The sequence below is a fragment of the Leguminivora glycinivorella genome, chromosome 3, assembly GCF_023078275.1.
Source record: "Leguminivora glycinivorella isolate SPB_JAAS2020 chromosome 3, LegGlyc_1.1, whole genome shotgun sequence".
Lineage (NCBI taxonomy): Eukaryota > Metazoa > Arthropoda > Insecta > Lepidoptera > Tortricidae > Leguminivora > Leguminivora glycinivorella.
In genome coordinates, this window is record NC_062973.1 from 3056003 (window position 1) to 3068204 (window position 12202).

Genomic DNA, 12202 nt, shown 5'->3' on the forward strand with positions numbered 1-12202 from the left:
TGTAATCACCATTAGCATCTATAACTTCTTGCCAACGATCCGGCAAAGTTTGGATGCCTTTCGCCCAGAACTCTGATGGCTGTGCCTCGAAAAAGTTGTTCAACTCCACCTGTACATCATGGAAATCATTGAATTGTTTACCCCGCAAATGTCGTTTCAGGGCTCTAAACAAATGAAAGTCTGATGGTGCGAGGACTGGAGAATAAGGTGGGTGGGGTATCGTCTCCCAGCCCAAGTTCTGCAGCTGTTGCCGAACGGTAGATGCGACATGAGGTCGAGCGTTATCATGTAGTAAAATTACAGTGACTCGTCTTCGTCGTTTTTTCTTGATATCAGAAGATAGTTCGGTGAGCTGTGTTGAATATTTGTTAGTGTTTACAGTTTCATTGTGTAATAGTTCATGAAACCGAATGCCTTGCGAGTCCCAGAAACAATAAAGCAAAACTTTTAAGCGGTTCTTTTGACTCAGCTTCGGTTGAGTTGGTGGCGTTTCTTCTCGAGGCAGCCAAAAAGCACGACGTGTATCGTTCTCATAATAAATCCATGATTCATCTCCCGTAACCAGATCAGTCAAAAACTCTTTACGTCGGGGTCGCAGCAAAAGTGATTGACAGATGGCGACACGGACTGCACGACTGGTGTCGGTAAGGATGTGCGGTACCCATCGAGCCAAAACTTTTCGATACCCAAGCTCATGCAGATGGTATTCCACAGCGTGGTGACTGCAGTTAAGTGCTTCCGCTAATTCACGAGTAGTAGCATCAGGATTCGACTGTAGTTCGCGGTGTAAATCGTCATCATTGAATGCAGGTGGTCGCCCTGAGCGTGACTGACTTTCAAGGCTCATTGTAGTTCTATTAGTTCTAAGATGACAAAGAAACTAAATGTGCAATCGAATTGATACCTCCATTTTATTCAGGTAAAAAATCTTTAAAAAAAATTACAAATGAATTATTTATAAGATTAAATCTCATTGAACGAAGTCCAATAACGAATCCCGCCATCTCCGCGAGGCGTTAATGAAATCAGACGCCGTTCCGGGCCGGGCCGGCAATCTACAAATTGTATAAGTGCTCTTAACCAGTTTATTTCCCGGGGGTGGGAAAGGTAAATGTGGGGAAATGGTGCTTTTTCATTATTGGACTATCAATATGGGAAATATTTTACGGTTATTTCACATGGTTGTTCTGTGGCGATCCACTGAGAAACGGCCGGTTTGAAGGCCCGGGTACTGATGGATCGACACAGGTAAGGTCTTTTGGCCGCACGATCATCTGCCGTTCTCTCCACATGGCCGAGCCAGCGAAGACGGCCGCGGCCGGTTGGAAGGCCCAGGTACCGATGGATCGACGAGGTCCAGAAAGACCTGTGTGCCCTTGAAGTGACTGAATGGCATCAGATCACACGGGAAAGGAGCGAATGGCGAAGTCTAGTGTCGGAGGCCAAAATCCACATCGGGTCGCTGAGCCAGCGAAGTAAGTAAGTAAGTTAAGTTATTAGTCTACCAATCTCAAAGAAGATTTTGCCATAGTGAACTGTAAACTAACTGTGACTTGACTATAACTTATTTTAGTGGGTACTGTACACTCAAGGACTTTAATTTGTTGACCCATTTAGATGTCACAATAGATAAGTTATTATTTTATATATGACGAAGCCTGCTGCGGATATCATCATTGGTTTGTTTGACGAAGCTTGTTGTTGATTTGGATTTGTGGCCACCTGACGAAGCCTGCGTTGCGGATGAATTTTCGCATGGGACTAGTGTTAAGTACTGTTTTATTTTAAGGTTGGAAGTGTAATTTTTGTACATGTATTCTTGTTTGAACCTAATAAATTTTGTTACTTCGTAGTTAAGGTATAACCTAGTACAGTATTAAATGAGCTAGAAGACGATCAACAAATTAACGAACCCTATGGAAAATACCTGGTCTACACCCGTAGTCGCGGCAAGCCCCCTTAGATGGAGAGATGACGTCTGCCAACTAGCTGGCGATAACTGGATGCGGATGGCAATGGACCGACAAGCGTGGAGGAATGGAGAGGAGGCCTATGTCCGAAGACAGGCGCTTTAGAGGCTGCTATAGATAGATAGATAGTTGGAAAATACCTGAGCCTGTTAGTGTACGAAGTGTATTTTTAAATACGAACGAAGATTTTTTTTATTATTGGGCCTAATTCATTCGCTATTGCCAACCAGTACCAGTGCAGAAATAAGTTAAGTCGATCGACTAACTTATTACTCAGGACCCGGGAAAAAATACCTAATCCTGTTAAGTGTTATCTTCACGAAACCTCTTTTTAACCCCCGACGCAAAAACGACTGTTTGTCTGTCTGTGGCATCGTAGCTCCCGAACGGATGAACCGATTTAGATTTAGTTTTTTTGTCTGAAAGCTGAGTTAAGCGGGAGTGTTCTTAGCCATGTTTCATGAAAATCGGTCTACTATTTCGCGGTCGGGCGTTTTTTTGTAAATTTTAATATTGTGGTTAGGTTATATACCTCTAACACGAATAAAAACCTTTCGTTTTCTCATTGTGTTATTTCATTAACCATTCCTTCCATTCTTATATCAGTGTATCCAATCTCATTACAGCAGAAACAAGAAGTCGATCGACTAACTTATTTACCTTTCTTGAGACCCGGGGGAAATAACTGAACCGGTTAAGTGCTCTTATACCATAGTAAGGTTTATTTTCACGAATGAGCGGTGTTTGATTGAGTTGGAGGTGTTTGATGAACTATATGAACCCCCGACGCAAAAACGACGGCTCATCTCGGACACTGGCGATCAAATATATGAAAGAGGCGCCTTCCTAGCACACATTCTAAGCTCGTGTAGGTGAACGCGTACCATGCTTGTATGAGTGAGATATGACAGGTCGATTGTTCGCATTTTTGACAGGCGGTAACTGTCAGGTAACTGAGAGGGGGGGACGGCACAGTATAATAAAGAGTACTATCGTACAGTATGGCCACTTCCGCTCCCCGCTGAAAGTGCTGCCCACCCCCTCTCGGTTACCTCACAGTTACCGCCTGTCAAAAACGCGAACAGTCGACCTGTCATATTTCACTCATACAAGCATAGTACGCGTTGATCTACACGAGTTTAGACTGTGTGTTAGGAACGCGCCTCCTTCATATATTTGATCGCCAGTGTACGAGGTGTGACGACGGGGTGTTATAAGTTTGACGTGTCTGTCTGTGTGTGTGTGATTTAGTATTTTTGTTTGAAAGCTGAATTAGTCGGGAGTGTTCTTAGCCATGTTTAATGGAAATCGAGCCACTATGTCGGGGGTTTTTACAATAACCTAACCACAAAATTAAAATTTTGAAAAAACCCCCGACCGCGACCTAGTGGACCGATTTTCATGAAACATGGCTAAGAACACTCCCGACTAACTCAGCTTTTAGACAAAAAAAACTAAATCAAAATCGGTTCATCCGTTCGAGAGCTACGACGCCACAGACAGACACACACACAGACAGACAGAAAGACAGACAGACAGACAGACAGACATACACACAGACAGACACGTCAAACTTATAACACCCCTTCGTTTTTGCGTCGGGGGTTAAAAAATGAATTTTGTGGTTATTTCCTATAAGTTTCACTATATTAAGGACCTATACAGACGGACTGCAATTTTGCGGACTGTATGTGAACTGCCGACGTTGTAGTTGTCGTGAAGTCAGCGTGCAGTTTCCATACAAACAGTTCTTAACCGTGGTTTGAACCCGCCACTCTTGAATAATTATCATCCTCCTTGCGTTATCCCGGTATTTGCCACGGTCATGGGAGCCTGGGGTCCGCTTTGACAACTAATCCCAAGATTTGGCGTAGGCACTAGTTTTTACGAAAGCGACTGCCATCTGATCTTTCAACCCGAAGGGTAACTAACTAGGCGTTATTGGAATTAGTCCGGTTTCCTCACGATGTTTTCCCGCCACTCTTGAATGCCATCCACATTAAACATAATTATGAATGTTTACGTATAAGAGCACTGAAAACCCCTGATTCAATTTTACTGACCCCACGAGTCGAGCAAAAGTAAGAAACCTACTCCGAAGATCCACCATTTTCAAAAACCATATTCGCCCCTCATTCGCCCCCCATAAAAAAAGATAAGGGTGTATCGGCGGCCTATACCCTCTCAAATAGAACCTTTTCGCAGCGAGTCCCGGATACTCCAATGTATGTAAATGGTGGTTATCATCCGTGGAAGTGTTTTAGAGAAGATTGTTTTGAATAGGAATCGGTGTGTGTGGATTTTTATGGGTATTAGAAAATAATGCAGGAATTTGGATATAAGTACCATTAGCGCTTATTTTAAATACGACGACTGTTGTACTCATTTTTATATTAAAGGAAAAAATGGAAAAATGTACGCTTCCGGCGGGACTTGAACCCGCATCATTTGCAATCCGTGCAAGGCTCTTAACCAATTGAGCTACGGAAGCCACGCCGGACATCGCAAATCTTTCCATGCCTTTCCTTATGTACACACGTCTTGGGGTGACGTCTAGCGCCATCTACCGACAGACTATTACATCTTGTAACGGCACTGGAGTCTCAAGTTATATTGAGAATTCACCAGTAACAATGTGCTAACCCATACTAAATTTATTTTTTAACAAGCAGAAACGTCTGCTAACGATTCTAAACATTTTTATATTAAAGGAAAAAATGGAAAAATTTACGCTTCCGGCGGGACTTGAACCCGCATCATTTGCAATCCGTGCAAGGCTCTTAACCAATTGAGCTACGGAAGCCACGCCGGACATCGCAAATCTTTCCATGCCTTTCCTTATGTACACACGTCTTGGGGTGACGTCTAGCGCCATCTACCGACAGACTATTATGTTGTACTGTACACTGTTGTACTGTACATTACGACTACAGTATTGTAATTAAGACGCTACGATACCCCTCATTTCTCCATACAAACGCTCTCGCCTGTTTCCTCTCTGGTTTTTGAAGCTAGATCAATGGTTTTTTCAACACAGACTTTTATTATCAATATCTGTGTCGGACCGTTTTGCTTATTTTGATATTTTTGTTTTAAAAGGAATTAGAGCCTCTCAAAGTTGGCCAAAACGGCTTAATTGAATTTGCCAGAAAGAAAGGCGTGGTATTCAAAACTGAGATCAATTATCCAAAAAAACGAAACGGTCCGACACAGATAATTTCCTTGTCATTCCGATTTCCAAATTTCGTAACGATTGGCTAAGTTTTGGAGGAGGAAACAGTCGAGAGCGGAACCTCGATTTTTGCAGTTTTTACGCGGGATTTCGCGCCTGAGCTGCAGTTGTCCCTATCGCACCAAATTTAGGGGCGGGGCTAAGTTTTTATATACGTACACTGAAATAAAGTGATGGGAAATACTCGACATCTAATGTCGATAATCTAGTGATGTGAAAAGTTATCGATATACTACGTCGAAATATCGACATACCGTGTTTGACGAACTTTTTAGTTATATGTGTTAGTACTATTATATGTTCATATTTAAAATTGGTGGTCCAAAAAAGACCAGTCTGCTCCGAGACCACGGGGCAATGCCGTCCTTGAAACGTCGGAGGTTAGTGTTTAAAACATAGTAAATACGCGATTAAGTCCCGTTTGCAATTTTAAATATGTGTAAAAATCGTGAAAGTTTAAATCTGTATTATATATTCTGTGGAAATACTAAGTCCATATTTTTATAAGTATAGGTACGTAACAATTGCATACAGGTATAGGTTTATTTTATACATGCATAACTTTTCTCGTCATTGGTTTACTAGTAACAATTATAAAGTTATGCTGTATTTTACGATAGATTCCACGAATATTAGGCAACTATTTGGTATTCGGTCTTTTCAGCCATTTTGCCGAAAATTTGGTATTCGGTCATCATTGTTTATTTATTACTATTCTGCCGAACACCAATTAGGTAAGTTATATTAAACATAACGTTACGTTACGTGGGTGTCGTAGAAGGCGACTGTGGGATATGGGTTAAAGTGTGGCGTAGGCGAGAGGCTGGCAACCTGTCACTGCAATGTCACACTTTCGTTTTCTATCCACCCCTTATTTACCAAGAGTGGCACTGAAACTTGAGTAGTTTCATGTGCTCTGCCTACCCCTTCATGGGATACAGGCGTGATTGTATGTATGTATGTATGTATATTAAACATATTATATGTACTTATTTACACACAATAAAAACAGACATAATATTAATAATTTAAGTCATGTTTTAAAATATTAAAAAAAACGATGGGCCTTATTTAGTAATACATAGTTTGTTCAGGTTGGTACCAGTACCTGCCCTTAATAAGGCCCAGTGCTTATATTTCTTCTAAGTTTTGTCAATCATGCCGTTTTGTATAATTTTCTTCGCAGACATAGAATCAAAAAATGCCCTAAATAGTTACTTCTCTAAATAAGGCCCATCGCTCGCTTCTTAAGTTTTATAACTTTGTGTAAACATTGTGTTCATGAATTCAATCATCAATTTTTGTGATAAGTATTTATACTACGGTCTGTCGTCTAAAACACATTTATTCAGGACTATGCATTTAGGATATGGTACTCTAAATTAGAGGGGTTCAAGTCTTAGCAAGCAGTGCGTCAAGGTCAATGTGGTCAAGATAGGCAGACTTTATTTCATATTAAGTTTAAAGGGACAAAATTAGGTACTTAATTAAAGTAGTGTGGGGTAGCCTGCTGTCCTACGGGGCAATAAATATTATAATGTATTGTGTTTATGTGTATTGTGTATCATAAGTACTGGGCGTTTGCGGGGTCGCCTTCCACTCTGAAGCCACCACTTAAATACTGGCGCTGTTGATAGCTCATCTTTAAAGATTATATCCGATCCATCTCTATTTCCGCAGCGCTACTTCTTGGGTATCGAAGGTTGTGAACATGTGGACACATGGGCGGCATGGGCCTTATTTCATACCTGCATCAAATAAGACCCATAGTTTTTCTGTTTAATAATACTTACTTTTTACTTTTGTACTTACTGCACGAAATTTTTGAACCATTTACACTTATCAAGTTATAAAATGTACATAACATTTCGAAACTTAATAGCCGGGCCTTGTTTGCATTGACATTACATATGCCCTTAGTAGGTAGATGAAATGAGTATTACCAACGTTTTAATTCTGCGGTAACAAAAATGCTTTGCCGAAAAGTATAAATAAGATCTAAATAATAAAAGTATATAAAGTATCTATACGTTTAAATAGCCTAGGTTTAAATTTAGCTGGCAAATTAGTTAAGCATTTTTATGGTTGGTATGCATGTTGGTAACCACGAAAAAATGCACATTTTATTACATTATGATTATGGTAAGTAATTAAATAATTAACTAAATATTGGGGACACCTTACACAGATCAACTTAGCCCCAAACTAAGCAAAGCTTGTACTATGGGTGCTAGGCGACGATATAGCGCAGGACACCATCGCGATCACAGACTTCTGGCCGAAAGGTGTGGTTTTTCGGCGATTCCGGGGCAACTTGCCGAATCCTACACCGGGGCAAACGACGCAACAGAGCCACGCTGTTACGTCATCGCCCAAATAAATTGTTTAGTTTTAAACTTTATTGTTTGTTTTTTTTTCATGTTCTTACTTACTGTTTTTTTTTCTTTTTTGTTATCTAAGTTTCGTGACGTATTGGTTTTACTGTAATGTCATGTAAACATGTTTTTACTAATAAATAAATAAATAATACATACTTAAATAGATAACATACATACAAACAATCACGCCTGTATCCCATAAAGGGGTAGGCAGAACACATGAAACTACTAAAGCTTCAGTGCCACTCTTGGCAAATAAGGGGTTGAAAGAAAACGAAACTGTGACATTGCAGTGACAGGTTGCCAGCCTCTCGCCTACGCCACAATTTAACCCATATCCCATAGATAAATACAAAACCATACTTAAATAGATAAATACATACTTATATACATAGAAAACATCCATGACTCAGGAACAAAATTAATATCTGTGCTCATCACACAAATAAATACCCTTACCGGGATTCGACGAACGACGAACGACGACGGGAACAACCGAAGACAACATTAAAATTAGGTAGTTAATTAAAGTACTTTGAAGTAACCTGCTGTCCTACGGGATAAATATTATAATATATATAGGTATCCATATATTTTTATTCTTTTCCTTCCGGCGACCGTCCTTTGTCACCCATGTTTCACAACTAAAGAGTAAGACGAAATTGACGAGTGAAGATTCTCTGACTGAAACAATTACTTTTCATATTATTAATGTTTACCATTACACACAGAGCACAATCTCATCATCGGTAAATATTGTCAATTTTACTTTATTTCGACGTGCGTTTATCATAGCGCTCTTGAATAATACGATTTTGTAAAGAAAATATCTCCTAGATACATACTATCAATTGTGTCGCTTAGTTTCAAACTTGGGTACTTAAATCCATTCTGCTTTAAGATTGAATATATAAAAAATATATATTAACCTTGTAGCAGAATGGATTTATCCAGGTTTGAAGTTAAGCGACACAATTACGCTTAATTTGGTATGTAAGAAATACCTTATTTTTTGTTAAGTTACTGATGGGCCTTATTTCATACATGCAGCAATTTGGGAAAAGTGCACCTACTTAATGCACAATTGCACATGGACCCAATTTTTTAACCCATTTACACTTATCTAATTATAAAATGTACATAACATTTCGAGACTTTTAACCGGGCCTTATTTGTATGTAGATTACAGATGCCCTTAGTTGGTAGATGAAATGAGTGTTATATACGTTTTAATTCTATGGTAACAGAAATGCTGATATGTAAGTATAAATAAGTTTTAAATAATAAAAATATCAAAAGTATCTATACGTTTAAGTACCGATACCTAGGTTTAAATTTAGCTGGCAAATTAGTTAAGCATTTTTATGGTTGGTCTTGTTCTGTGCTAAGCCTAGTATTTCTAATGCTAGGTAGGTAATATGTATACACAACCCTAGAAAATTAGAAATATAAGATGCATATGTAGCTTTCCATCTGAAAAAGGTCCTTATGCTTCATATGCAATAAGATTTTGTTTGGCAGATTTTTTGTTAGAATTCTGCTAAAAAGTTCTAATTACCTTGGAACATAATCCGGTGTCAGGTAAGTATAATAGATACCAAATTGTTACCTAGTTAAATTTTCCTACGCTGTCACTTCTGTCAAACATGTGCAAAAAAAAAAGAATAAGATTCACATACATTTTTGGTAGGTAGATACTGTCAACCAATTATGTAGAATCCTAGGCCACTCTAGAACCCTGTCGTATTGACACCGTCCTTTATTTGCTACAGAGTCAGTTTTACTTTTACTGTGAAAGGGTCTAGATTGGCCTATGACCTAGGATTCAGATTAATTGGTTGATTATACGTACCTACTCCTATAAATGGCTTCTCTTTGAAATCGAAAAGGTTTTAGCTTTTTACATACCTAATAACTTTATTTCGCTAACAATGTTCAATTCAATTTAAGAGCTGGGCTCTTGTCGGTGCAGCTTGATGAAGTTGTCTCCACTTTGGTCGATCCGAAGCCAGCCTTTTAGCCTGGTACGACACGGCCCTTACATGTTCCTTTACTTGGCTCATATAACTCTTTCTTGGCCTTCCCCTTCCTCTCCTTCCATTTAATTTCCCTTCTATTATGTTTGTGATGAAATGGTCGTGTCGTAGCAGGTGGCCTATCATCTTTCCTCTCCTATTTTTAATAATATTCAATAAGGTCCTCTTTTCCTTCACTCTATTTAGGACTGCTTCATTGGTTACTCTTTCTGTCCATTTGATCCCTTCCATCCTTCGCCAGCACCACATCTCAAAGGCTTGCAGGTATTCTTCATCTCTCTTTCTTAGCGTCCATGTCTCGCTTGCATATAGTGCTATGGCCCATACAAATGTCTTCATAAATCTCTTTCGTAGGTTTAATGCTATTCCTGATCTAAATAGGGTTTTTTTCTTATAGTATGTCTGCTTTGCTATCGCAATTCTTGCTCTTATATCTGTAGTACATCTTGAGTTTCCTGTTATGATACTTCCCAAATATTTGAAGTTCTTGACCTGTTCTATTTTTGTTCCGCCTATTTTTAATTCAGCCTTTACATTGTCTTTCTTAGATGCTATCATAAACTTAGTTTTATTGTTATTAATTTTTAATCCAAATTCTCGAAATGTGTTGTCCATTAAATTTACTAATATCTCTAATTCTTTACTGTTATCGGCTAAGGCTGCTATATCATCAGCAAATCTAACAAATACTATTCTCTCTCCATTTATCTTGATACCTAGATCTTTAGCAGAATCCAATACTTTCAATATAGCGGCTTCAATAAATACATTAAATATGAGTGGCGACAATGAGCAGCCCTGTCTAACCCCCTGCTTTATTTTAGCTTTTCCAATTTCATCTCCTATTTCTATTATCGTTTCTTGTTGTCGGTATAGTTCATATATTATCTTTCTGTCCCTGTAATCCAATCCTATTTCTTTCAACCTTTTCATCATCAGCTTCCAGTCTACCCTATCGAACGCCTTTTCTAGGTCTATAAAGGCTATGCTTGTGTTACGGCCTATGTCCAATCGTCTGTCTAAAGTCAATCTTAGTGCCAGTATTGCTTCTCTAGTACCCTTCTGCTTTCTAAAACCATATTGGTCTTCTCCTAGGTTATTTTCAATCTTATCTCTTATACGGCACTGTATTATCTTCAACAGGATTTTTGAAGCTTGTGATATTAAGCTAAGGGTTCTATGTTCCTCACACTTCAAGGTATTTGTTTTCTTTGGCAACATTACTGTTTTAGTCGTTGTAAAATCTTTAGGTACTTTTCCTAAAACGTACATTCTTGATACCAGCTTGAAGACTTCCTCGGCTAGGATCGGGTTGTTAGCATATTTTATCATTTCTATGTATATGTCATCTGCTCCTGCGGTTTTTCCCTCTTTTATTTCTCTTAAAGCTTTCTCAAATTCCTCTCTGATAATTTCTGGCCCCATTTCCTCTGTAGGTATTTCATATTCTGTCTCTATATCACCTTCATCTAGTCCATTTCCTTTGTACAGCTCTTCTACATATCTTATCCACCTTTCCATAATATCCTTAGTGTCTGTTATAATGCATGCATTCTCATTTAGTATTATCTTTGACTTTGATTTATGCTTACTATGTAGTTCTTTGATAATCCCGTACGCTTTATCGGTTTGTCCACGTTTTATAAGACTTTCAATTCTGTCACAATCCTTTTCCATATCTTCTACTTTTGCTTTTCTACACAGCAATGTTATTTTGTTAGTAATTTTCCTATAGCTTTGCATACTTTTCTCATCGTTTTTGTTTCTTAAAGTTCTTCTTTCTATCATTAGGTTTATAATGTCTGATGTAAGCCATTTCTTCCTAGGATTTAATCTATTTTTCGTTGCAGTAGCTTTGGCACTCTCCTTCATTATGTTCTTTATGTCGTCCCATCTCTCATTTATCTTATTAATAGAATTGTCATTTATATATTTGTCTTTATACTCTAATAATTTATCTCCTATTGCGTTACTATATTGCACATTTGTTTCAATATCACATTTCAACTTTCTGAGATCAATTTTCTTTCTTCTATTTACTCTCTTGATTTTTTTAGGTTTGACTTTAAGGTTGCACATAACCAGGTTGTGGTCCGTATTCACATCAGCACCTGGGTAGCTTTTGCATTTTGTCACCCACTTCCTGTGTTCTCGTTTTAGCAGTATGTAATCTAGTTGGTACCTATCTCTGTCACCCGGCATTTTCCATGTGTAACGCCTTCTATAAGGTTGATCGAATAACGTATTTGCTATTGTTAGGTCGTGTTCATTGCAAAATTGTACCAGTTTTTCTCCTCTCCTGTTTCGATTCCCCAGCCCGAAATCTCCAACTGTCTCCCCATCCCTACCTTCTCCCACGACTGCGTTAAAATCTCCTATTATTAACAACTGTTCATTTTCTTTATTTGTGTCAATTAAGGTGTCAATTTGCTCGTATACACTTTCTACTTCGTCTTCGGGGTGTGCGCTGGTCGGCATGTATACCTGAATTATTAGCATATTTTGCGGTTCCGCCTTGATTTTGACAGCTGTAACTCTGTCGCTAAAATGCATCGTGTTTTCAATTTGTAATCCCCACTTCTTATT